General features: G+C 32.6%; 2 long non-coding RNA genes across 3 annotated transcripts in view; one reads left to right on the top strand and one right to left on the bottom strand.

The window, feature by feature from the left end:
* LOC139499106 (uncharacterized) overlaps positions 1-17,408 on the top strand; it is a 26,794-nt gene extending 9,386 nt beyond the window's left edge. The window contains exons 2-4 of the long non-coding RNA XR_011658103.1: positions 5,565-5,651; positions 9,393-9,477; positions 17,054-17,408. This is a non-coding gene — a long non-coding RNA (uncharacterized lncRNA). The remainder of the gene's footprint in view (positions 1-5,564; positions 5,652-9,392; positions 9,478-17,053) is intronic.
* The window catches only part of LOC139499107 (uncharacterized), a 26,544-nt gene extending 7,724 nt beyond the window's left edge, over positions 1-18,820 (bottom strand). Inside the window, exon 1 of one of the 2 annotated variants that reach the window (XR_011658105.1) lies at positions 18,668-18,820. This is a non-coding gene — a long non-coding RNA (uncharacterized lncRNA). Of the gene's footprint in view, positions 1-11,090; positions 11,227-18,667 lie in introns of those variants that run through there. The other variant, XR_011658104.1, reaches the window with a different exon arrangement.
* Positions 18,821-26,797: the final 7,977 nt, after the last annotated feature.

The following is a 26,797-nucleotide window of genomic DNA, read 5'->3' as shown; positions in this document are numbered from 1 at the left end:
AGAACTCTCTTGATTCTTTACAAAAACATAGTACTGAGTCACTGAATGGAAACTGGACTTGAACCTTAAGAAAACAAAAATTATAATTTTCTCTAAAACTAAAAAAAACGTTTACTTTTATTACAGTTCTAATGCAATTGAAATTGTTGATTGTTATAAATACTTAAGAGTTGATTTTCATAGCTCTGGAAAATTTATACAAGCAGTGTCAAGCCTCTTAGAATAATACTGAAATATAAGTCTATGGTATCAATATCAGTTTATGATGTATTTGTATACATAGAATTGGCTTGACTTGTTCCATGAATCGTTATTTCATTTGTGTGTTGTTTTAATATTATTTATTATCTGTATTTGGATCACGCCTCTATTGAGCTCTTTCCAATAAAATATTGAATTGAATTGAATAAACAGGAATCTCGGGAGGGGGCACTTCCTATACATATAAGGTGTCAGCTGGGAACAGTATATTTAATACATGTACACATGTTCCCAATGCATAGTCGGATCCTTGGCCACCCCCCCCCCCCCCCCCTTTCGTGGGAAAAAATTGGTTTATCAGAGGCGGATTTATCATTTAGGAGGGGGCCTTCCCCCCCCTTTTTTTGGGAAAAATTTGGTTGCTTATATAGGAAATCACTGAAGCGTGACTGGAGCGGCCCCCTCTTAGGTCAGTCAGTGGGCCCCACTTATGAAAATTTTTGGATCCGCCACTGTTTATATATAGGGAATCATTGAAGCATGACTGTAGCTTAAATTTCACATTATTATACAGTTTTCTATCAGAAGCTTTATTTTGCATACCAATTGCTAATATATATTTAGTGTGAATTAATTTGCTAGATATGTTCAAAAATTTATATTGTCCGAAATGTTTTAGTTCTTGTTTAATTTCAAAAACTTTTTCTACTAGCAAATGAGAACTGGCAGAAGAAGTTATGTTAGATTTGTGAAGCTCTTGGCTGCATTTATAAGCATCTTTCAATAGACTGATCATGCTGATAAAATTGAGAATGGAAATGGGGAATGTGTCAAAGAGACAACAACCCGACCAAATAAAAAACAACAGCAGAAGGTCACCAACAGGTCTTCAATGTAGCGAGAAATTCCCGCACCCGGAGGCGTCCTTCAGCTGGCCGCTAAACAAATATATACTAGGTCAGTGATAATGAACGCCATACTAATTTCCAAATTGTACACAAGAAACTAATATAAAAATAATACAAGACTAACAAAGGCCAGAGGCTCCTGACTTGGGACAGGCGCAAAAATGCGGCGGGGTTAAACATGTTTGTGAGATCTCAACCCTCCCCCTATGCCTCTAACCAATGTAGAAAAATAAACGCATAACAATACGCACATTAAAATTCAGTTCAAGAGAAGTCCGAGTCTGATGTCAGAAAATGTAACCAAAGAAAATAAACAAAATGACAATAATACATAAATAACAACAGACTACTAGCAGTTAACTGACATGCCAGCTCCAGACTTCAATTAAACTGACTGAAAGATTATGATTTCAACATATGAATTCAGTTGTAAGATTTTCAAATCTATACCAGTATTTTACAATTGACTTTACAATATCATAATGTAAGGGGAAAAGACTGAAGTGGGGACCCCCTCTTGGGCAGTCTATGGGCCCCCTCTTATGAAAATTTCTAGATCCGCCATTGTTTTCTAGTTTAAAAATATGTGAATAGGGATGTGGTACACTGTATGATTGCCAATGAGACAACTCACTATTATGTTTCTAGATAGACAGAATCAGGTGGCCCGGTCTGACAACACCTTTTGTTAGAAAAATTTAGTTGATTGTATAGGGAATGACTCAAGTAGGGACCCCCTCTTAGGCAGTAAAAGGGCCCCCTCTTATGAAAATTTCTAGATCCACCATTGATTTCTAGTTTAAAAATATGTGAATAGGTGTTGAAATATTCAGAATATTAAGTCAACAAATTAAAAAGAAAATATGGTATACTGTATGATTGCCAATGAGACAAATCTTGTCTCTAGACAATAGACACAATTACATTAGAAATTAACAACTTTAGGTCACTGTATGGCCTGCAACAATGATAAAACCAGAAACTACTATAAGTTACAATAAGGAGGCTCGAGGGTACATGTACAAAAATTTAAGAGAAAAATAAACATTTATTTTTTCATTACAAAGGAGTAGATTCAGTAAGACCCCTTTTTGGCCACAAAATATAGCAGTTTTACAAAATTGTGAAAATGTAATCCTTAAGCTATTTATTGGAAAGTAGCATGCTTCTGCTAAATAAATATAGGATGTTTTTGACAATACAATGCATATATCAGGTACTACATGTAGCATCATTAAGTTATGCTAAATTACTGAAATCTTCAAAATTTTAGATTTTTTGGTAAATTTTAGACGGTTTCTGTCTTAAATGAAAGTGTAAATTTTCCCCTTACATTATGATATTGTAATTATTCGTGTTCATTTATAATATTGAAATGTTAATTATACCCCATACAACGAGTTGCGGAGGGTATAATGTTTTTGACCTGTTCGTCTGTCCGTCAGTCCTGTTTTTTGTCATCACAACTCCTTTCAAACCATGCATCAGAATTTCATGAAACCTTTTCAGATAATAAGGACATACTATGTAGTTGTGCATATTGACGGGAAATTGCGATTCAATTTTTTTTCTAGGAGTTACGCCCCTTTGAACTTATTTACTTTAATGTACTACTGCAACAGTTTGTCATCGCAACTCCTCTCAAACCACACAACAGAATTTCATGAAACCTTTTCAGATAATAAGGACATACTATGTAGTTGTGCATATCGACGGGAAATTGCGATTCAATTTATTTTCTAGGAGTTACGCCCCTTTGAACTTATTTACTTTAATGTACTACTGCAACAGTTTGTCATCGCAACTCCTCTCAAACCACACAACAGAATTTCATGAAACCTTTTCAGATAATAAGGACATACTATGTAGTTGTGCATATTCGACGGGAAATTGCGATTCAATTTATTTTCTAGGAGTTACGCCCCTTTGAACTTATTTACTTTAATGTACTACTGTAACAGTTTGTCATCTCATCTACTCTCAAACCACACAACAAAATTTCATGAAACCTTTTCAGAAATAAGGACATACTATGTAGTTGTGCATATCAACGGGAAATTGCGATTCAATTTTTTTCCTAGGAGTTACGCCCCTTTGAACTTATTTACTTCAATGTTTTACTGCAACAGTTTGTTATGGCAACTCCTCTCAAACCACACAACAGAATTTCACGAAACCTTTTCAGATATTAAGGACATACGATGTAGTTCTGCATATCGACGGGAAATTGTGATTCAATTTTTTTCTAGGAGTTACGCCCCTTTGAACTTATTTGCTTCAATGTACTTCTGCAACAGTTTGTCATCTCAACTCCTCTGAAACCACACAACAGAATTTCATGAAATTTTGTAGATAATAAGGACATACTATTTAGATGTGCATATTGGCAGGAAATTAATTTTTCTTATACAATTTTTTTTTCTTACACTAATTTAATTTCTCCAATGACAATGTGGGAACGTAGGGTATGTGAGTGTGCTCACTAAGGTTCTTTAATTGTATTTAATGATAATACATAATATATAAATACATGTAAAGGTTGATGAACACAGATGCGGCCACTTTCATTTTTTGACAAAAACCATCAGAAAAGTGACATTTTTTGGCAGATTCAATAGATTTTTCATACGAAATCTTGAATCGGAGCGTTTTTGATGACTAAGTCAGTCAAAATCTTTCACATTAACTAATTGAATCATTTGAAATAGACAGTTAAGAGTTTAAAAAGTGTCCAAAATCTTTCGTTAGATGAATTTGAAATTTGAGGCCAAAATCGGAACCTTACCTACTTCTTTTATTTGTTACCTTAAGTAGTTGTTACTTTAGTTTAAACATATTTATTTATAGTGGATTGGGAAACAAGTTTTACAACTTATATCAATCCCTTTCCACTTTGCGGGTGCGAGTACTGCCTTGTAGCGGCATTAGCCTACTCTTTTTCGAAATCTACAAGGGTGTCTTTAACGTGCAAGAGTTGTTACTTTATCATATGGTACAAAAATAATTTAAAAAAATCAATTTTTGATGGCCTCAGATGAATTGTAAAATGTAGATATCATTAAAATTGCTCAAAATTATCTCCCTTTGGTATAAAAATGCCATTTTTGGAACTCATCCGTGACCTTTTTTTTTATTATTATTTTCAATTAAGCTGTTCTTAAACTAAACTATTGTAAAATTTGAGCGATTTCTGTAATTAAGTTCTCTTATTTCGGTATTACATGTACCTCTATTTCTGCTATTAGTTCAACAGAAAAAAGGTACCTTTACAAAAATGTATGCTTCTTTCGAAGGCAGGTTGTGAAAGGTGACCCCATTTTTAGCTCACCTGGCCCGAAGGGCCAAGTGAGCTTTTCTCATCACTTGGCGTCCGGCGTCCGTCGTCGTCTGTCGTCGTCCGTCGTCGTTAACTTTTACAAAAATCTTCTCCTCTGAAACTATTGGGCCAAATTAATCCAAACTTGGCCATAATCATCATTGGGGTATCTAGTTTAGAAATTGTGTGGCGTGACCCCGCCAACCAACCAAGATGGCCGCCACGGCTAAAAATAGAACATAGGGGTAAAATGCAGTTTTTGGCTTATAACTCAAAAACCAAAGCATTTAGAGCAAATCTGACATGGGGTAAAAATGTTCATCAGGTGAAGATCTATCTGCCCTGAAATTTTCAGATGAATCAGACAACCAGTTGTTGGGTTGCTGCCCCTAAATTGGTAATTTTAAGGAAATTTTGCTGTTTTTGGTTATTATCTTGAATATTATTATAGATAGAGATAAACTGTAAACAGCAATAATGTTCAGCAAAGTAAGATTTACAAATAAGTTAACATGACGGAAATGGTCAAATGACCCCTTTAAGAGTTATTGCCCTTTATAGTCAATTTTTAACCATTTTTTGTAGATCTTAGTTATCTTTTACAAAAATCTTCTCCTCTGAAACTGCTGGGCCAAATTAATCCAAACTTGGCCATAATCATCATTGGGGTATCTAGTTTAGAAATTGTGTGGCGTGACCCCGCCAACCAACCAAGATGGCCGCCACGGCTAAAAATAGAACATAGGGGTAAAATTCAGTTTTTGGCTTATAACTCAAAAACCAAAGCATTTAGAGCAAATCTGACATGGGGTATGAGGTCCAGATCTATCTGCCCTGAATTTTTCAGGTGAATCGGACAACCTGTTGTTGGGTTTTACAAAAATCTTCTCTGAAACTACTAAGCCAAGTTAATTATAGATAGAGATAATTGTAAGAAGTTAGAATGTTCAGTAAAGTAAGATGAACAAACACATCACCATCACCAAAACACAATTTTGTCATGAATCCATCTACGTCCTTTGTTTAATATTCACAAAAACCAAGGTGAGCGACACAGGCTCTTTAGAGCCTCTAGTTTTTTATTAAGTATAAGATTGAAGTACGTTTATCATTTTTACGGAAACAATTTTTCCTTGTAGATGTTGCAGATACATTCATACAAATGATGTTGAAGAAACAAAGAGAAAAGGAACTTGGACTGTACCAGTTTGTTTGCAGCTTCTAAGGTGAAGTATACTTATTTAAATGTTTTGTAAAAATAAGAAGATGTGGTATGATTGTAAATGAAACAACTCTCCATGAGAGACCAGTGAGACAAAAATTAACAACCATAGGTAACTACATCCTTCAACAATGAGCTATACAACATCAAGGACTTGAAATTACCAATGAACAACTTAGGGCCTGATTTATTAACAAAACATTGAACGATAAACTGTTATGATATACAGCAACAAACTACTGAATTACAAGCTCCTGAATTGAGACAGACACATGGAGTTTGTAAAACATTAAAAATGGTTGCTGGCACGAAACCCTCCTTCTAACCTATGACAGTGGTGCAACATTCCAACTAGCGAACTATATAAACCATTTGAAAAGGGCTTAATTCTAAGATCAATACAAAGTCAAAGCACAATAAAAAATCCTAAAACAAAAACACATGAAATACAAATCTGAGATTTATAGCAGTTACTGAAAGCATGTTCTAATAATCAATATTTTATCCTTGTCCTTACACAATGGGCTGAATTTCTCTTAAGGGCATACCGTACAGTTTTGATCCTGTATTTACAAGTTCGTGAAAATTTGCATAGGCTATTTTTTACCTGATTAAATCAAATATGTAATAAAAAATATACCTTCATGTGCTACTTTTTGAGAAAAATGAGGTCGAAATTTTGTATATTTGCTCAAAATTCAGATATGTGGCCGTATTTTCTTTTTTCGAAGAAAAGACATAATTTTTTTGTTATAAAAGATAAACACAAATTGTTTTTAGCTCACCTGGCCTAAAAGGCCAAGTGAGCTTTTCTCATCACTTGGCGTCCGTCGTCAGTCGTCGTTAACTTTTACAAAAATCTTCTCCTCTGAAACTACTGGGCCAAATTAAACCAAACTTGGCCACAATCATCATTGATGTATCTAGTTTAAAATTTGTGTTTTTTTACCCGGCCAACCAACCAAGATGGCCGCCATGGCTAAAAATAGAACATAGGGGTAAAATGCAGTTTTTGGCTTATAACTCAAAAACCAAAACATTTAGAGCAAATCTGACAGGGGTAAAATTGTTAATCAGGTCAAGATCTATCTGCCCTGAAATTTTCAGATGAATCAGACAACCCATTGTTGGGTTGCTGCCCCTAAATTGGTAATTTTAAGGAAATTTTACTGTTTTTGGTTATTATCTTGAATATTATTATAGATGGAGATAAACTGTAAACAACAATAATGTTCAACAAAGTAAGATTTACAAATAAGTCAACACGACCAAGATGGTCAGTTGACCCCTTTAGGAGTTATTGCCCTTTATAGTCAATTTTTAACCATTTTTCGTAAATCTCCATGATCTTTTACAAAAATCTTCTTCTCTGAAACTACTGGGCCAAATTAAACCAAACTTGGCCACAATCATCATTTAAGTATCTAGTTTAAAATTTGTGTTTTTTGACCCGGCCAACCAACCAAGATGGCCGCCATGGCTAAAAATAGAACATAGGGGTAAAATGCAGTTTTTGGCTTATAACTCAAAAACCAAAGCATTTAGAGCAAATCTGACAAGTTGTAAAATTATTTATCAGGTCAAGATCTATCTGCCCTGAAATTTAAAGATGAATGGGACAACCTGTTGTTGGGTTGCTGCCCCTGAATTGGTAATTTTAAGGAAATTTTGCTGTTTTTGGATATTATCTTGAATATTATTATGGATAGAGATAAACTGTAAACAGCAAAAATGTTCAGCAAAATAAGATTTACAAATAAGTCAACAGGACCAAAATGGTCAGTTGACCCCTTTAGGAGTTATTGCCCTTTATAGTCAATTTTTAACCATTTTTTGTAAATCTTAGTTAGTTAACTTTTACAAAAATCTTCTCCTCTGAAACTACTGGGCCAAATTTTACCAAACACAGCCAGAATCATTATTAGGCTATCTAGTTTAAAAATTGTGTTTTGTGACCGGGCAAACCAATTAAGATGGCTGCTACGGCAAAAAATAGAACATAGGGGTAAAATGCAGTTTTTGGCTTATGACTCAAAAACCAAAGCATTTAGAGCAAATCTGACATGGGGTTTAATTATTATTCAGGTCAAGATCTATCTGCCCAGAATTTTTTAAGATGAATCGGACAACCAGTTGTTAGGTTGCTGCCCTTGAATTGGTAATTTTAAGGAAATTTTGCTGTTTTTGGTTATTATCTTGAATATTATTATAGAGATAAACTGTAAACAGCAATATTGTTCAGCTGAGTAAGATTTACAATTAAGTCAATATGACCAAAATGGTCAATTGACCTCCTAAGGAGTTATTGCCCTTTATAGTCAATTTGTAACCATTTTTCTTAAAATTTGTAAATTTTCACTATAATTTTCCACTGAAACTAACTGGACGTAGTTCATTACAGATACAGATAATTGTAAGCAGCAAGAATGTTTAGTAAAGTAAGATCTACAAACACATCACTATCACCAAAACACAATTTTGTCATTAATCCATCTGTGTCCTTTGTTTAATATTCACATAGACCAAGGTGAGCGACACTAGTTTGTTAAAGTCATATGAAACGAGTGAGTGGTGAAAAATAATGTTTGTCCAATTCTTGAACCAATGGATGTATACATTCATAAACTTAGTCCTATGTGCAGGATTTTATCATTATTTTCGCAAATATATTATATATTAATCGCCATTTTTTCTCTCTCTCTGTTTGTTATGATTGAACAAATATGGCTGCTCATTAAATGCCGTGATTTGAAGCCGAGTTTAACCAATTGTCACCTTATAGTAAACAAATCACAAAAAGCATGGGTATTGAGCACGTGTTTAACATACATATAATCAGATATTTGTTTATTTCAATGACAGATCCATGCGTATTGTGGTCACCAGATTTTTACGAGGAGGGTTACGCTCGGGTCACTATGCATACTGAAAATATGTCGGCAAATTGCTTGCTGGCAGCAAGCAATTAAAAATAAGTACTCTTCTTCTAAATGTGGACAAATTAAAGAATTTTCATCAGAAAAAAGTATATGTCATGTATGTACATAAGTTGTTTAATGAAAACTAACCATTTAGTTATAAAAAACATATGCATATTTTTTTTTAATTTGAGGTTTCTTATGATTTTAAATAATCGGTAATTTCTGTATTTTATAAGTATCCTAAAAAATTATGCATTTTTTATTCCGAAATAACTCGTATTTATCAAATGTTCATGAATTGAGGAAAAATATGTCATTTTTGGCTTTATGTTTATCAAAATTAAAAAAAATCCTTTATTTAAAGTTTTATCAAATTTGGGTCACATAATCTCCCTGCAAATTGAAAGTCAAACAAATTGCTGTTTTGAAAAATGGGGTTCCATGAACTCGTTTTCAAATAAATTCAGTTTGAATGATAAAAATCAGTCGAAAAATGCATTTTTCTCTGGTATGTTAAAGTTTGATGTCGCGAAAATAACATTTTGCATTAGCAACGTCATTACCTCCTCTGTAACTGTATCGTATGCCCTTAAAAGCTAACCTAGACCTATAAATGAATGATTATAGCCATCACTTGATGTCATCTAAACAAATAACATATAGATGGAGAGAAATTTTAGTTTAAGTCGCAAAAATGATCGACAAGAAAAGATCATCAAATAAGTATCATGAATGGTTGAAATTGTCAGTCAACTCCTAATTATTTAATAAATTAGCCACAGAGTTTTTTGTAAGGTCTAGTTTTAATTAGAATTTTATTGTAGATAAAGGAGGTAAATTTCCTCTGTTGACAAAAAAATGGTTGAGGAGTCGGAAAGTTTGACTGAAGATTAAGGATATCAAATGAAGGTAAACATAAATTTAAAGTAATGTTTATATTTGTATTAATACATGTACCTCGAGTATGCATCAAATGTATTGGGTAAGATGGTAATAACTGTATGTGAAAACAATAAAATTTGTTTAAAGTGGGCAGTACATGTATATTAAAACATACCATCAACATTAGCACAACTAAAAATGCAATCATAAAAGCATCTGCAAAGTTTCATAGAAATCTGTGAAAGTATGACACAGTATCCATGGTATCAGTTATTTGATGTCCATGTCATTCAAGGTGGATATTGTGTCATTGGCAATAGACAAATTTCCTATTTACATGTACCCACTTTAATCGGAACAAATTTGAGGGAAGTTAACTGTTTAATGCATATGCCATTATGTTTTCTATACATGACTAAATCATCAGAAAACAGTAAACCTTCCCCCAAAATTGCACCATTTATATTTTTGAATTTACTTCTTTCGGGTGTTTGTAGTGACAGAGTACCAAGATATCTTACCACAGAGAAGGTATTAAAACCTGTTGAAAAAACATAGAATCCGAGTCAAAAGTTGATAATGTGAAAATAGACTATTATACCACATCATCTTATTGTCGAGTCTGCAACTTTTGTTGCAGAAAGCTCGACATATATATAATGTTCTGGGGGCCAGCAGCGGAGTTAGCTGAATTCTTAAAAGCTTTATATTTAAGAAGGATGAAGACCTGGATGCTTCATACTTTGAATATATACCAAAATGCCTCAGGTTACCAAGTTTCTCTCAGTCACATGTCTAATGTCCTTGACCTAATTTTCATGGTTGAGTGTCTACTTGAAAAAAAAGTTAAGATTTTTATACGACTGCAAAAATTCAAAATTTTGGTCGTATATTGGTATGAGGTTGGCGTCGTCGTTGTCATCCGAAGACATTTGGTTTTCACACTATAACTAGTATAAGTAAATAGAAACCTATTAAATTTAAACACAAGGTTAAAGACTAGAAAAGGAAGTTTCAAATTGATTTTGGTAGTTTTGGTCCCAACAGATTAGGAGTTAGGGGCCAAAAAGGGCCCAAATAAGCATTTTTCTTGGTTTTTGCACAATAACTTTAATAGTATAAGTGAATAGAAATCTATGAAATTTTAACACAAAGTTTATGACCACAACAGGAAGGTTGTTATTGATTTTGGGAGTTTTGGTCCCAAACAGTTAAGGAATGAGGGTCCAAAGGGTCCAAAATTAAACTTTGTTTGATTTCATCAAAAAATGAATTATTTGGGTTCTTGTATACCGGGTATATGTCAAATCTAACCATGTATTTAGGGTGCAATCAACAGTTTTTTTCTATGACGTCATATTTTGAGGGACCATCTATAATTGACCCTTAGTGGTGGTAATGTTAATAAAGATACTTGTATAAAACTATATCATTAGAATCAGAATTTTCTCTAGTTTATAATGAAATAAAAATAAATTGTACTTTTAATAGTACCAAAAAGTTTTATCCAGAGACAATGGGAAAAACATTGCCTAATCTATGCATACAAAACATGAAATCAGGCCATGTGCACACTCATGCAGACATGATACATGCACATTTTTCATATTCAAAACAGTATGAATTTCATAGGTTTTTACCTGGTCTTTCTAAAAATTTATGCTTCAGGCTACGTTCGCCTGCTTCGAAAAGAGATACAGTGGGTGCAAATAAGTTTTGCACTTTTCACTGCCAAAAAAACAGGATGTTTACAGTTTGTCTCCCCTTAAAACATGTGTATTTAATCTAATTTTTAAAAATTATTTTAAGGCCAATTAAAATTAATTGATAGATTTTCATCCCCGCCCGCCCCTCTGAAATCTTCCCGCCCCGATTTTTTTTATTTTTGAAAAAAATTACGATTTCCGGATTTTGTTCATTTCCGTTACCGGTAACAGTCGATAATTTCGTTTCAATCAACACTTCCTGTTTCAAATTTTGGTTTTCGTATTTCTTAGAATATTCTTACTAAATTATTAAGTCGATATATTCTGCTGATCTATGATGACAACATCATTTACCGAGAATAGAGATTGATTACGAGAAAGGCATGAAATATTCGGGTTACGAGTAATACGCTGTGTCCAAGAACGCAAATCGCCGTATGTCACAAATGTTTGTGATTAGAACACCTTGGATTATTTTATTTATGCAATAACTTTGTGTCAAGAAATTTGGACTGTGAATGAAAACCAAAAGCGTAAGAATCGTGGAACACATTGGTACAAAAATCATGACTTGAATAAAGGAATTGACACAAACATGAACTTGTTAGATTGGTGACCGTAAATTGAGTTCAAAAAGTCGACAAACATACGCATTTCTAATTTATTAATTTATAGCAAGCCCTTAGATTTAGATTTAGCCATGCCTTTCGATTTTTGTAGACAAACAGCAAACATCCTCTGTCCCAATACCCACAATAGTCATTAAATAACTTTATGTTATACATTGTAATTATATTCGCATCTTGGAATCCATGACAAATCGCCCCACACATAATCGCCCCACTTTTTCACAAACTCGCCCCACTTTCTAAAAAAAACCGCCCCACTCTTGTTTACCAACTCGCCCCACTTATGAAAAGGGTTAACTCCCATTGCAAATAGGTATGATAACATGTCCCCTTATGAAAAGGGTTAAAATCCCGCTGAAATACAGTCTGTCAACTGGTCCCACTCATGACAAATTATAGATGAACCACTTATAAAAAAAGATGCAATCCCGTTGTATATCTTTGTCCCTGCCCACGTCAATACCTTTGAAAACCTAAGTGAAGTGCTATAAAATCAAATTGCTGTTAAAAACTCTGAATAAAGTTATATATAAATGTTAATCACGCATCAATTGTATGATTATAATACAATTAACAGGTTTCCTTTCAATTGTTATACAAATAACTAAGCTTACAAGTATAAAGTTATTCTCCAATAATGATACGAAAATGTATAAATTTTGCAATTATATTTTAAGAATGTTAAAAAAGTTTAATAAATTTCGTGTTTTTTTTGTTTGTATTCTGTGTAGATTACAAAAATCCAAATAAGTTTTCATTTAAGTTCGGCTAGTTGGTTGACCTGAAAATTGTATATAGAAGTAGATTTTTCCTTTTTTCAATAAGTGGTGCGAGTTGAAAGGGGAAAAATTAACTGGATTTAATCCTTTTCATAAGTGAGGCGATTTTTTTAAAAAGTGGGGCGAGTCGGTTAACCAGGTTGGGGCGATTTTTTAATTTTTTTAATAGTGGGGCGAAATTGTGAAAAAGTGGGGCGATTTGGTGTGGGGCGTTTTGCCAGTGGGGCGATTTGTCCTGCATCTTGCATATTTAAAAGAACCAATCTTATTTTTTCAACACTGTTTGAGTTTTCATTTTATTCTGTACTTATAATATTTGTGTTGCATACCAATGCATTTGCTTCATTTTATTAGGACAACAAACGATTGCTTAGGCAGCAAAATAAAGTTGGTGTAGGTAGTCCAACTGAAGAGAGCATTTCTCCATGTTTCTGCTGTTTACTATAAAATAGGTTTCTAAAGCGGCAATTACATGTAGAACAGTGGTGGCCAATCAGAGATATGTATTTAATGTATTTTGATGTTGGATGTGTACGGATTGATAGTTTAGTCTTAGATGCATGATTTTTTTTATTAGTTGTTAGTGGCTTTGAACTAGCTGTCAGATAACTGCGAGTACTCTCAGATCTGTTCCTAGTGTCTTTTTGTTATCGGGATCATAAATAAGGCCGTTAGTTTTCTCTTTTGAATTGTTTTACATTGCCATATCGGGGTCTTTTAAAGCTGACTATACGGTATGGGCTTTGCTCATTGTTGAAGGCCATACAGTGACCTATAGTTGTTAATGTCTGTGTCATTTTGGTCTCTTGTGGACAGTTGTCTTATTGGCAATCATACTACATCTTCTTTTTTATATTAAGCATTTGAAAAATCATATACAATACCTTATGCATGTATTTACATGATATAAGCTTATTATTACACTTGCATATAACACGTGACAAGAAGGTTTCATATGAAATAAAATTTAAAAAATAAAATCCTCCCACCCGCCCCATTTTTTTCAAAAATTTGGATGAAAATCTACTAATTAATTTTAGTTGGCCTAATCATTCAACCTGTTTTAATTGAAGCTAATTAACTTAATTTTACAATTAAATATAAAAAACATGATACTTTTTTACCAATTATGTTGATAAAAAGGGACTTCCCTCCAAGTCTATTTTTAGTCGGGGGGAATTACCCCTAGTTTTTTATACGAAACTGTTTATAGCACCCTTAGATTTTTAATTTTTGGTCCTGTTTTCAAATTGGTCTACATTAAGGTACAAAGGGTCCAAAATTAAACTTTGTTTGATTTTAACAAAAGTTGAAATCTTGGACTTCTTTGATGCTGAATCTAAACATTTACTTAGATTTTTGATTATGGACTTGGTCCAAATCGGGGTTCAAATTAAACTTTGTTTGATTTCAACAAAAATGGGGTTCTTTAATATGCTGAATCTAACCGTGTATTTAGAATTTTAATATTTGGGCCTGGTTATCAAATTGATCCACATTGACATGCTTGAGGTCTAAAGGGACTAAAATTGCACATTATTTGATTTCATCAAAAATTGAATTCTTGGGGTTCTATGATCATGATGATATGCTGAATCTAACCATGTATTTATATTTTGAATATTTGACCATAATAGGTAAATGTCCAATTTAAAATTTATAAGTTTTTTTCTCGCCTTGACGGAGTAAAAAAATGAGACATAGGTATGGTGTTCCCCGCGGCGGCAGCATCAACAATGTATTAGTTTGTGATTAGGTCAATTTATGATGAACCACTAGTGGTAGGTCAATGATATTTGGTATGCAGTTGTATAAGCATTGGCATATCTCATTTTCATGGAGATTTTTTGACTCCGCCTCCTTAGTCATGGTCTATAGACTTTGATAATTTTGCTAAGTTAATATGTATTAGTTTGTGATAAGGTCAGTTCAAGGGGAACCATTAGTGGTAGGCCAATGTTAATTGGTATTCAGTTTTATAAACATTAGCACATCTCATTTCCATGGAGAATATTTGGCCCTGCCCCCTCAGTCATGGTCTATTGACTTTGAAACTTTTGCTTAGTTTACATGTATTAGTTTGTGATAATATCAGTTTAAGATGAACTGCTAATGTTAAGTCAATGATATTTGGTATGCAAATTTATTGTCATTTGAAAGTGTTGTTTTCATGGAGATTATATAGCCCCACCCCTGATCATGGTTCATTGACTTTGAAACTTTTACATAGTTTAAAAGTTAATGTTTGTGTTTAGGTTCGTTTAAAGGGAACTACTTATTATGAGTCAATGGTAATTGGTATGCAGTTGTATTATATTTATCATTGGCACATCTCATTCCATGGAGATTGTTTAGCCATGTACCTTCAGTCATTGTTCATAGACTTTGAATATTTGCATAACTTACATGTTAAAATATTGCTATTTAATTTCAACATTGCATAATCAAAATTACAAAAAGGGGATACATACAAAATAAGTTCTTAGACCACATTCATTCTGTGTCAGAAACCTATCTTGTGTCAACTATTTAATCACAATCCAAATTCAGAGCTGTATCAAGCTTAAATGTTGTGTCCATACTTGCCCCAACTGTTCAGGGTTCGACCTCTGTGGTCCTATAAAGCTGTGCCCTGCGGAGCATCTGGTTTGTAAAGTGAAATTCTCTCTTATTATAAGTAATAGGATAACTATATTTGGTATGTGAGTACCTTGCAAGGTCCTCATGGCTGTCATACAGTTTTCACTTGACCTCGACCTCCTTTCATGGATCAGTGAACATGTTAAGTTTTGGTGACCGTCAAGTCCATATCTCAGATACTAAAAGCAATATGTCTAGTATATTTGGTGTATGGAGGACTATAAGGTGTACATGTCCAACTGGCAGGTGTCATCTGACCTTGACCTCATTTCCATGGTTCAGTGATTATAGTTGAGTTTTTGTGGGTTTTTTTTCTGTTTTTCATATACTATTTGCAATAGGTCTAATATATTTGGTGTATGGAAATAATAACAGAATGATTGTTAGGTGTACATTTCTAGCTGGTATGTGTCATCTGCCCTTGACCTCATTTTCATGGTCAGTGGTCAAAGTTAAGTTTTTGAGTTTTTGTCTTTTTATCTAATAATATATGTAATAAGTCTACTGCTATAATAACTATATTAGGTGTATGGAAATATATTAGTTGTATGGAAGAATTATTAGCTGTATAGATGTGTGCCTTGTATGGTTCATCTCACCTTGCCTGTCCTTGGCCTCATTTCCATGGTTTAGTGGTCAATTTTTAGTTTTTTAGGTTAATGTTAAGGTTATGTTTCAATTGTAATAAAGCTTTATTTTAAGGACTACAAAAGATGGCGAGACATTTCAGCGTGTGCACTCTTTGTTTTATATTAAACCCTAGAAAGAAGCTACAGATTAATGTTAACTGCAAAAATACTAAAATCCTTTATTAATTAGATCATGTAGATACAGGAAATGAAAATATTTTGAATTTTTTTATCATAAAAATGGTAATGCTTATATATTCAAGTTTCACTAAATTCCAAGAAGGGTTTCCACAAATAACAATGACTGATTTTCAAAATGATCATCATGTAAAAATGAAGAGATGTGCTAAGATTGCCCATGAAAACTATCTTTATGAACAATGACAGTTCAGTGGTTTGCTTTCAGCCTTTAGCAAAAATAATTACCATATATATTGTAATAAGCTATAAATAAAAGCCCCCCATTGTAAAATGTTAAACAATTAAAAAGTAAAAAACAGCGTCCTGATCTTTATAAGTTCGAAGAATAAAATTGAGTCATATTATGGTATGATGTTGTTGTTAGCGATGTATGTCGACACATATGGTTTCCGGATAATTATATAGTTTAAGCGAATGGATATCCATGAAATTTTACACAAGGTTTAATACCAAAAAGGAAGGTTGGGTTGATTTTTGGGGTGATGGTACCAACAGTTTAGAAATTAGGGGCAAAAAAGAAGCATTTTTGTAGTTTCCAGACATTAACTTGTGTGCCAGTGTACTGATCTCTCTGAAATTGTTCTTCAAGGTTCCATATCACAAAGGGTAGACTGGAATTGTTTAAAGGGGTAATTGCCTCAAACGTTCAGGAAATAGGGGGTCAAAAACAAGAATTTTTCTAATTTCCAGACAATATTTTGTGTTTAAGTGTATGGATTTCTTTAAAATTGTACTGCAAAGTACCATACCACAAAGGAAAAGGATGGGATTAAGTTTTGGGGTAATTACTGAAAGGGGGTTGAAAAAAATTGGGGGAGGGGGGATTTTTTTTCTCATAATTTTGATCAAAATCCAAATACAGACAGTCTATCAAGCTTGAATATTGTGTCCAAACATGCACCAACTGGTCAGTCAAATAACAAGGCTGCGCTGCACATCATTTTCTTAATCATATTAATCTGACATGTTAAAGTTTGTACATTATGAAGTTACTAACCTGTTGATTTTGTGTATTTCAGATTATTATTGAAAAAAGGGCACTTTGAAGTACTAGGAGAATTTGAAAACATCTTGGTGAAATAGTCTGACTGATTATGACAGAACATCAAAAGAAATGACGAAAAATTACACATCTTATCAAAATAGTACTACTAGAAACTAAAAGCTACTTGCAATTTTCACTGGTTTTGAGATCAGTAACAGTCTGACAGGGAAAGAATTTAATGAACATGATTATGATGCCTCTTGATAAATATAAAAACATATTGACTGTAAAATAATTACCAGTTACCAATTATATCTGTTGTTTACAAAATTTGTTATTTGGAAATATCTGTTGAATGTTTTGAAATAAAAATGTGTTAACTTAAATGATTTAAGAATTGAAGTCTTTAAATGATACAAAAGCAAGGATACATGGAATGATTGCAATTGAGACAACTACTAGCCCATTATAATATGGCACTGATGTAAACAAGTACAGGTCACCTGAAGTCTTCAACAATAAGCAAAAGCCTTAATTTAAAGATTGTTATACATGGGCTTATTAAGTCCCAAGATAATGGTATCTACATCATTTGCAGTCAAATTTTTGTTTGTATGTTTCTGATGAAGGTTAATTAAAATAAGCCCAGCACACCTAATTTGTGAACTGTTTTCTTTTAATTTCAAAAGAGAAAGCTAATAGACAAATTTAAGCAAAAAAAAAAAAAAAAAAAAGGAAATCCATTTAATATGGCAGACAGCAACCAAACACAACCAGTTGACATAATGAACATGTTTTTGAGTGCTCAAACTGCACTATAACATTAGACACAAAAACATCTTATATAATGCTGGATTACACAAAAGTGTTTAAATCATCTGCTCTTCTCTGGTGTTTAAAAATTGTACAGATTTGGTGTCACAATATCTCAGTAACATGGGTTAGAATTCCGGCATGGGAAGATCAAAAAAATTGCGAAAGCAAACTTACAGATCTTACATTTTTGCGTTGATGTTTTGACGACTTGCATGTACATGTACAATATATACAAAAAGTTAGCTGCTATTGAGACAAAGGCAAAAATCATAGTGCAACAAATAAAATTGAGAAAGGAAATGGTGAATATGTCAAAGCGACAACCACCCGACCATAGAGAAAACAACAGCCGAAGGCAACCAATGGGTCTTCAATGTAGTGAGAATTCCCGCACCCGTAGGTGTCCTTCAGCTGGCCCCTAAAATATGCATAATAGTACAGTGATAATGGATGTCATTCTAAACTCTGAATTATACACAAGAAACTAAAATTTAAAATCATACAAGACTAACAAAGGCCAGAGGCTCCTGACTTGGGACAGGCGCAAAATTGCGGCGGGGTTAAACATGTTCATGAGATCTCAACCCTCTCCCTATACCTCTAGCCAATGTAGAAAAGTAAAAGAATAACAATACGCACATTAAAATTCAGTTCAAGAGAAGTCCGAGTCCGATGTCAAAAGATGTAACAAAAGAAATTAATAAAATGACAATAATACATAAATAACAACAGACTACTAGCAGTTAACTGACATGCCAGCTCCAGACCTCAATTAAACTGATTAAACATGTTTATTACAGATATAATAACAATAAACTAAAATAACACTTACCACTACTAAATGATTAGGAACTTTCAGGAACTAATTGCAGCTACTGTCCAGGTTATGTTAAACAAATTTTCAGCTCCAACTGATCTGTTCAGGGAAGAGTTTTTATCATTTAAATAAAATGTGAACACATTCTAATCTTTTGGCAGACGTGAATATTCTCATGTGGCATTTATACCTATATGCAAGGGTACCTATATCCGGTGGTGACAATACACAGTGATAATTAACCATTTTTTTCTTCTTTTTGTTTAATTTTGATAAAAAAAAATGGAATTTAAACTTTTTTCAGCATTTTGGAAAAAAATGATTTTGTAAATTTTTCATGTTTTTTTTCGTTTATTTTATAAGAATTAAATTTAAAAATTTTTTTTTTTTTAAATATTCAATTATTTTTTTTTAATTTTTGAAAAATTTGATTTTTTTTAAATATTTTGCATTTATAAATTTTTTAAACTTTAAAAAAGTTAATTTTAGTTGCCTTCGTCCATGCAAGCATGGACTAAGTTAGCCTTGGTTGCCTTCGTCCATGCATGCATGGACTAAGTCTGTTGTGTTAGTCCATGCAAGCATGGACTAAGTTAGTGTTAGTTGCCTTAGTGCATGCATGCATGGACTAAGTTAACGTTAGTTACCTTCGTCCATGCATGCATGGAGTAAGCTTAGTTTCTAAGTTTTCATGTTTACAAATCATGAAAAGGTTTAGCCATACTATCAAGTTTTGCAATTTATTTCCTAAGGTAAGTTATAATGCACAATATGTATGTAAAACATAATTAATAGGTTGAATATGAAAAAAACCAACTAAACAGAAAAAAAAGGTAATTACATCAAATTAAAAAATAATTGAACTAACACCATGAAATTAAGAGGTAAGAAGAAATGGAGGTTTTCTAGAATTGATGTTGATTTCCAGTTTTATTTAATACCTTGTTCAATGTAGATTTGAAAATAAATGATACCAGAGGCGGATTTGAACAATATGATGTGTGGCTAAAATGTTCAAAATGTATAATAAAAAAAAAATGAAAAACATAGCGATTCTACATTCTATAACAATTTTTTTTCAGCAAACAATAGGGTATCATCACTGTATTCTAAGGGAACCTTCATCGATTGGTAAACTTCGATATTTTACTAAAACAAACTTCAAAAAGAATATACTTTATAGTGTTTGTCCCGTGAGAATTTTCAGTTATGTGAGGTTTATCCTAGGTCTGTCGACACATCCGATTACTTTCCTTTTGTGGTTCTCAAGAGTTGGCAGGTATGTCATCAATATAATGAAAATACGAAAAATAAACTTGTGTTATAAAGATAGAAAAAAGTAAAAATACTGAACTCCGATGAAAATTCAAAACTGAAAGTCCATAATCAAATGGTGAAGTCAAAAGCACAAACACATAAAACTAATGGATACTCCTGACTTGGTACGGGCATTTTCTTATGTTGAAGATGGTGGTTTGGTCCTGGTTTTATAGCTAGCTAAACTATATATTTTCTTCTATTTATCAGCAAACAGGAAGATGACTTGATTAGATCAAAATGTCCACCTAAAACTGCATTCATGTAATTAATACCGGTTCAAACATAAGCAGTGGATCGTTATTCGATGTAGTCAAAATAACCTCGACTTATTTCACTGATGTAAATATATTAATTAATGTGCACCGATGATTTTTTTCTGGAATAATTGGGATACGTTTATTTAAGTGTCACTGCCTATTGACGCTGGAGTAGAATATTGGTCAGTTAACCAATATGTGATAGGAAATTCTAATTCAAAATAACCTCGACTTATTTCACTGATGTAAATACATTAATTAATGTGCACAGATGATTTTTTTCTGGAATAATTGGGATACGTCTATTTAAGTGTCACTGCCTATTGACGCTGGAGTATAATATTGGTCAGTTAACCAATATGTGATAGGAAATTCTGGTACTCTGTCAAGTTACAGCAACTTATAAAAAGTAAAATTAAACTTACAATTGTTGCAATTTGAGGGAAAACGTTATTGTGATATTTTTCTTTGTATATGTCAGGCATAGATTACCTTAGCTGTATTTGGGAACTTTTAAAACTTTTAGGAATTTTGGTCGTCAATGGCTCTTTAACTTCGTATTTTATTTGGCCTTTTTAACTTTTTTGGATTCGAGCGTCACTGATGAGTCTTTTGTAGACGAAACGCGCGTCTGGCGTATATACTAAATTTAGTCCTTGTATCTATGATGAGTTTATTTACGAGAAAACCTTTCCTTTTCTTCCCAACATTGCACTTATTTGCCAAAGTCGATAGTAGGTCTAAATAGTCTACTCTTTACACCCTGAACTGACATAGAAAATCAATGATTTTTTTCAATTTTATACTTTACCATTTTTATCCAATTTAATTGGGAATTTGTACTTTTTGCTATAATTATCTTTTCGTACTAGGAAGAACATGGTTCGTTACTTTTATTTTATTTGTACTGTTGAATTAATTGTACGTACCGATGCATGATTGACTTGATGATCTTCGATTATCTATAAATATGTTTTGCGCTGTTGAAGCTTTGATATATTAATTGCGCATTTACTAGAAGCATTTTATAATTTGTTGCTACATCCATTTACTTATCCTTTCAGAGATCCAAAATAATTATCCTTCTATTATCGAAACTTTATGATGCATTCCAACTCCGTACTATTAGCTCGGCATACACTTTAAGTGTTCATTTAATTAAACTAAAATTGACATAACCTAAAGTTGTTCAGTTACCGTGAGTTTAGGACTAAAAATACCTATACATTTATCTTAGGGAGCTACATGAGATTGTAAGTGGGAGGGGGTCGGATTGAATATTTCGTCCTGCCTTTTCGGTATCTTCTTGTTTTGTTTTCTTAGGATTTCCGGATTTCCGGAATTTTTTACATAAATTGTCATCCTGCCTTTTTTTGTAATGTTGCTCATCCTGCCAATTTTTCGCAATGTTGCTCATCCTGACTTTTTTTTGCAATGTTGCTCATCCTGCCTTTTTTTTCAATGTTGCTCATCCTTACTTTATTTTTGCAATGTTACTCATTCTGCCTTTTTTTTGCAATGTTGCTCATCCTGCCTTTTTTTTTGCAATGTTGCTCAGCCTGCCTATTTTTTTTGCAATGTTTCTCATCCTGACTTTTTTTTTTGCAATGTTGCTTATCCTGCCTTTTTTTTTTGCAATGTTGCTCATCCTGGCTTTTTTTTTTGCAATATTGCTCATCCTGACTTTTTTTGCAATGTTGCTCATCCTGCCTTTTTTTTACTCCTTACTCCTGGCCTACTTTTTTATTCAAATTTCATCCCCCATTAAAATCAAATGGTTGCTCCCTTATTCTGAAAAGAAAAAGGCATGACACTAAACTCTAAACACTATGATTTCAATGATCACTAAAACTGAAGAAAGTATTTATTGAGCAGTAAAAAAATTATGTACTGTAAGTGCACAATCACAAGTTGTCCTTGAACAAAACAGTAATTAATCAGAAAATAAACAACTTACAGTTAAAATATTCAAGGAGATTTTAAACATTAAATATCTTAAAAAAAAGCACTAAGCTAAATGGTGTAAAATATGTTATAACCTGATAAATTATCACATGCATGGAGAAGAACGCTACCTTGTGATGTATGCACACGCGCTGCAGTGATGCTTACACTTGTAAATAGCATTACAAATTGGAGTATTTAAATTAAATATAGACAAATTATTAACACAAAATTACTAAACAAGCAAAATGTACGTTCTCCGATGAGATTTGATAATTGCTATTTTAAATAAACCTGAATGTGTGATTTCTACGTGATAGCATCTTGCTAGCTGTTTGAAAATAACCTATTTAATTCTAATGTTTAAAAATAATTAACGCATCATACCGAATTTGTTTCAATCTAAATGCCCTTAATCTGAGCCTTAAACGTCAAAAGTTTGGAATGCCAACACACTCAAACCCCAAAAATTAATAAAATAGAAAAACAAATGGGACATCACAAAATTACAGGACGAAAAGCGTCATCATGATCTGAAACAATAATAGCTGAGGGTCTGAATCGGGCCTACAGAACACCAAAAAAATGAATAATTCTTTGGAAAGTTGGTTCCAAAAAAAAATGGATATAAGAAAAGGATATAAAGTTGAAAAATATAGGACAAAAAAGAATAAAAGCAGAAATACAGAAAATGGAGTGCTGAAATCAATGGCATAGAGAATAATATAACATATACAGAAAAATTATCTAAGAATACATGGATTTAATTAATTCGTAGTTTTACTCTCTGTATCTCGACATATAGCTCGACCAATTATCAAGTATTGACTTATGTTATCGTGGTACTAATTTGACACTTAGATAACATGTTAGTCATACAAAGAATCAAAGATGAACCATGTAGCCACAATGACAGAATAATATAACATCAATGTCTATAACCATTGCCAAAATCACTTGTTGTGAGAATATAAAATTTCAATCATATACCTTACTATGTACTTACAAGGATATAACTTTGAAAATAAAATACACTTAAAGGAATGTAAAGACTAGTTTACGGTTATCAACTGATATTGTAGTGAACCAGTCGTGTCAAAAACATATAAAATGAATATAAGACATGATTCATACAATTTACATAAAAGGTCAGATGATGGTCGTTTAATTTATAAAAGAGGACTTCTACATAGAGTTGTCAACAAGGACAAAGACATTAAAAACAACAAGGCCACTCATAAGTTGTCCCTGATTTAGAACTGGTCCAGTGAAAAGTGTCGATTAATGCTTTTTTCTCATTCTCTTGAAATGAAATTCATGACATAAAACAAAAGCAAGAACATGTAGAGCTAGTCATAAAGGATCTGTTATTGTCATCAACAATGAAATGTTATATTTCTCAAACATTGTTAGTTCTAAACAGAAATCTCTAATGGAGTAAAAAAAGACTAGTTTTTGTATTTTTCATCAGTCCACATCTTTTTTTGAAAAGGAGGAGCTGATAAAGATAAAAAATGTCAAAAAAGGATAGCCCAAAACCTGTACTATATATTATGTTTGTGATTATATCTTTAAGACAACGAAATTGTCAATGTCTTTTTTTTGTTTCAGTAAAGATGTTTGCGCAGGATTACTACACGTATCAATATAAACTGACAATGTCATGGTAAAAATTCAAATCCATGAGGAGACAAAAAAAAATCTACAAAACACAGCATAAAGACTGATCAACAAGAAACCAATAGTGATATCAGGTGGTTGGTGAGGTTAAACAGACAGTTGCTCCTGTGATTACGTATGTAGTGATAAGTCTCCTTTGCTGTTGATACAATAACAAATTGTATATATACGAATAATTTCCGAACATTAACAAAATTGTTCAAGAATTTTTTCTACTTAGGAAATGATTTTATAGCATATTATCTACTATGAATACAGATAAAAGAAAAAGATAAAAAGAAAAGAAATATACCAAAGTCCTTTTAACAAAAGAACTCTAAGCGCAGTTTCGCTTGTCCTTGACCTTAACAACAATTAATCTGCAACAAACAAAAGTTTAAAAATTCAAGGCGATTGAAAACATAAAATATTTTATTAAAGTATTGAACTATTGTCATAGCGTAAACTTCTGTAATTTTGTTTTTCATTTTGTATTTCTTTACTGTACATATATACAACAAAAATCAATTGCTCATATTTGAAAATGATAATGTATGTTTAATGGTGTATGAAACGTTAATAATGAATAAATTACCACACGTAAATTGATGAACAGTATTGCTGACGTAGGACACGCGCTGCTGGTAACTGAAAGTGGTAAAAGCATTTAAGATTTTTATATTGAAAACCACATAAAAAGTCTATCAAACAAATTTTGCCAGGCAGGCAAAGGGCTCAACCGTTCTTCTAAATAATAGTTATTGCTATCATAAATAATGATTAATAATGCTACAAATATAAACATAAAAAACATGTGTATAAATGGTAATGTAACCTTAGATGGAGATGGACCTCATTTTCGCAATTTTATGTTTCCATACGCTTCAAAGAAAACAAAATCAAAATTAATTTCGCAAACATGAAAAGCAGAAGTCAAGGCTTAAAAATTGTCAAATAATTTTTTCACTCAATTCCAGTTGTCAGCTATTCAACTTAAGAAATCTTTGTATAACTAAGCAAATGAGTTTCTTTTATGTTATCTACTCAAAATATAATATATCATACGGAGAGATAAATAGGAAAGAAATATCGATATACTATGGATTCATTTATTTTCGTGGGTATCAATATTCGTGGATTGCAGAAAACTTGTAAATTCGTGGATATTTGATTTCGTGGTTTTGCCAATCTCTGTAAACAAGCCTATTGCAAATATAATATTCGTTGAACATTTATTTCGTGGTTCTTCTGTACCCACGAAACCCACGAAAATTGGTATCCAACGAATTATAATAAATCCACAGTACAGTAAAACTTCTTTAAACCGAACCTCTTTGGGACTTAAAGGATTATGTTTGGTTTTGGCCGATGTCCGGTTTAATAAGGTTCAAAAAGCACATAATTTGATATGACAGTGCTTACGAACATGTTTGGTTAATACAGGTTTTCGGTGTATTCAGGATTTGGTTTAGTAAGGTTTCATTGTAACTATATCAAAGTTCTTTTAAAAGCATTATTTTTACATAATGTACTCTAAGTGCACCTTCACTTGTCCTTGAACAAAACAGCAATAAATCTGCAATAAACAAAAGTTGAAAAATTCAAGGAGATTGAAAACATAAAATGGTTTAACGCATTGAAGTACATGTAATAGTGTAAACTTCTGTAATTGCATTTTTATTTCCTTTTTACACTTCTGTTTAAAGAATCAATTGGTAATATTTGAAAATGATAATGTGTGTTCAATGATGTATGGTATGTTATTAAAGGATAAATTACCACATGCTAAGAGAGGAACACTTATTGCGACTTATTAACACACGCTGTCGTGAACTTTACAACTGCAAAATAGGATTACAAATTGGAGTAATGAAACAAATTGTATTATCAAAAAACGTTTTATAAGGCTTGTAAAATGTACAACCGTCCTTCAAACAGATTTGATTATGGATATTTGTAATAGAAATGTATGTGTGATATACCGGTGATGGAAATGCGATTTTACTATGGAATTATCAAAAATTAAAGACAATGCCGCATTTGATGTAACCGAATAACTTTTTTGTAGCCTTGAAGTTTGAAAGCCATCTTAGAACCAAGAAAAATAAATTAAAACAATATAGGCAAACATAGATGACCTTATGTTCTATATAGTCCAACATTAGCTAGTAATAGGTTAATCACTAGCCTCTAAAAAAATCCAAAGTACTAGTAAACTAAAGAACGAGGATACTCTAGAATAGTAACCAGTCTCCGATAAGATAAATTTCAAACTACATATGTTTTCAGGAAAAACAATAGGAAAAAAGTATTCAGGACGGCAATGACTTACAAATTCTATGAGTGATAATCACTTAACACTTATGAATACTTATTTTACCCTGAACTCCTTTTCTTTCATCCCTAAGGCTGCTGAGTAAAGCCAAGTATTCCCAACTGCATTTTACAGTGTGTTCTGTTTTTTGAACGGCAAAAACACATTCCCATGTTAGGGGAAGGGTAAAACATACACATTCATGTTTATCACCGGCAACCATGTTATGAATAAAGGCAACAGTAGTATACCGCTGTTCAAAACTCGTATATCTATGGACAAAAAACAAAATTGGGGTAACAAACTAAAACTGAGGGAAACGCATTAAATATAAGAGGAGAGCAACGACACAACATTAAAATGTAACATACACAGAAACGGACTAAGCATTAGACAAAATCCGATGAGAATAACAAATATAACATTATGAGCCTGACGTAAGTCACAAACCAGTAATCTAGTGATGGTTGTTACAGAGTGTCTGCCTAAACTTTGTTATCAGGCTGCTGGTCTACTCTTTCGAATTGTTTTGCCGTTTGTCATCTCAGGGACCTTTATATCTTACTATACCCTATGCTATTGCTCATGGATGAAGGTCGTACAGTAACTTAAAGTTTACCAGTCCGATGAACAATTCTTAGTGTACAGTAC

The sequence above is a fragment of the Mytilus edulis genome, chromosome 12 (genome assembly GCF_963676685.1).
Source record: "Mytilus edulis chromosome 12, xbMytEdul2.2, whole genome shotgun sequence".
Classification (NCBI taxonomy): Eukaryota; Metazoa; Mollusca; class Bivalvia; order Mytilida; family Mytilidae; genus Mytilus; species Mytilus edulis.
The sequence above is the reverse complement of the archived record's forward strand: the minus strand, read 5'-3'. Positions and strand labels throughout refer to the sequence as shown.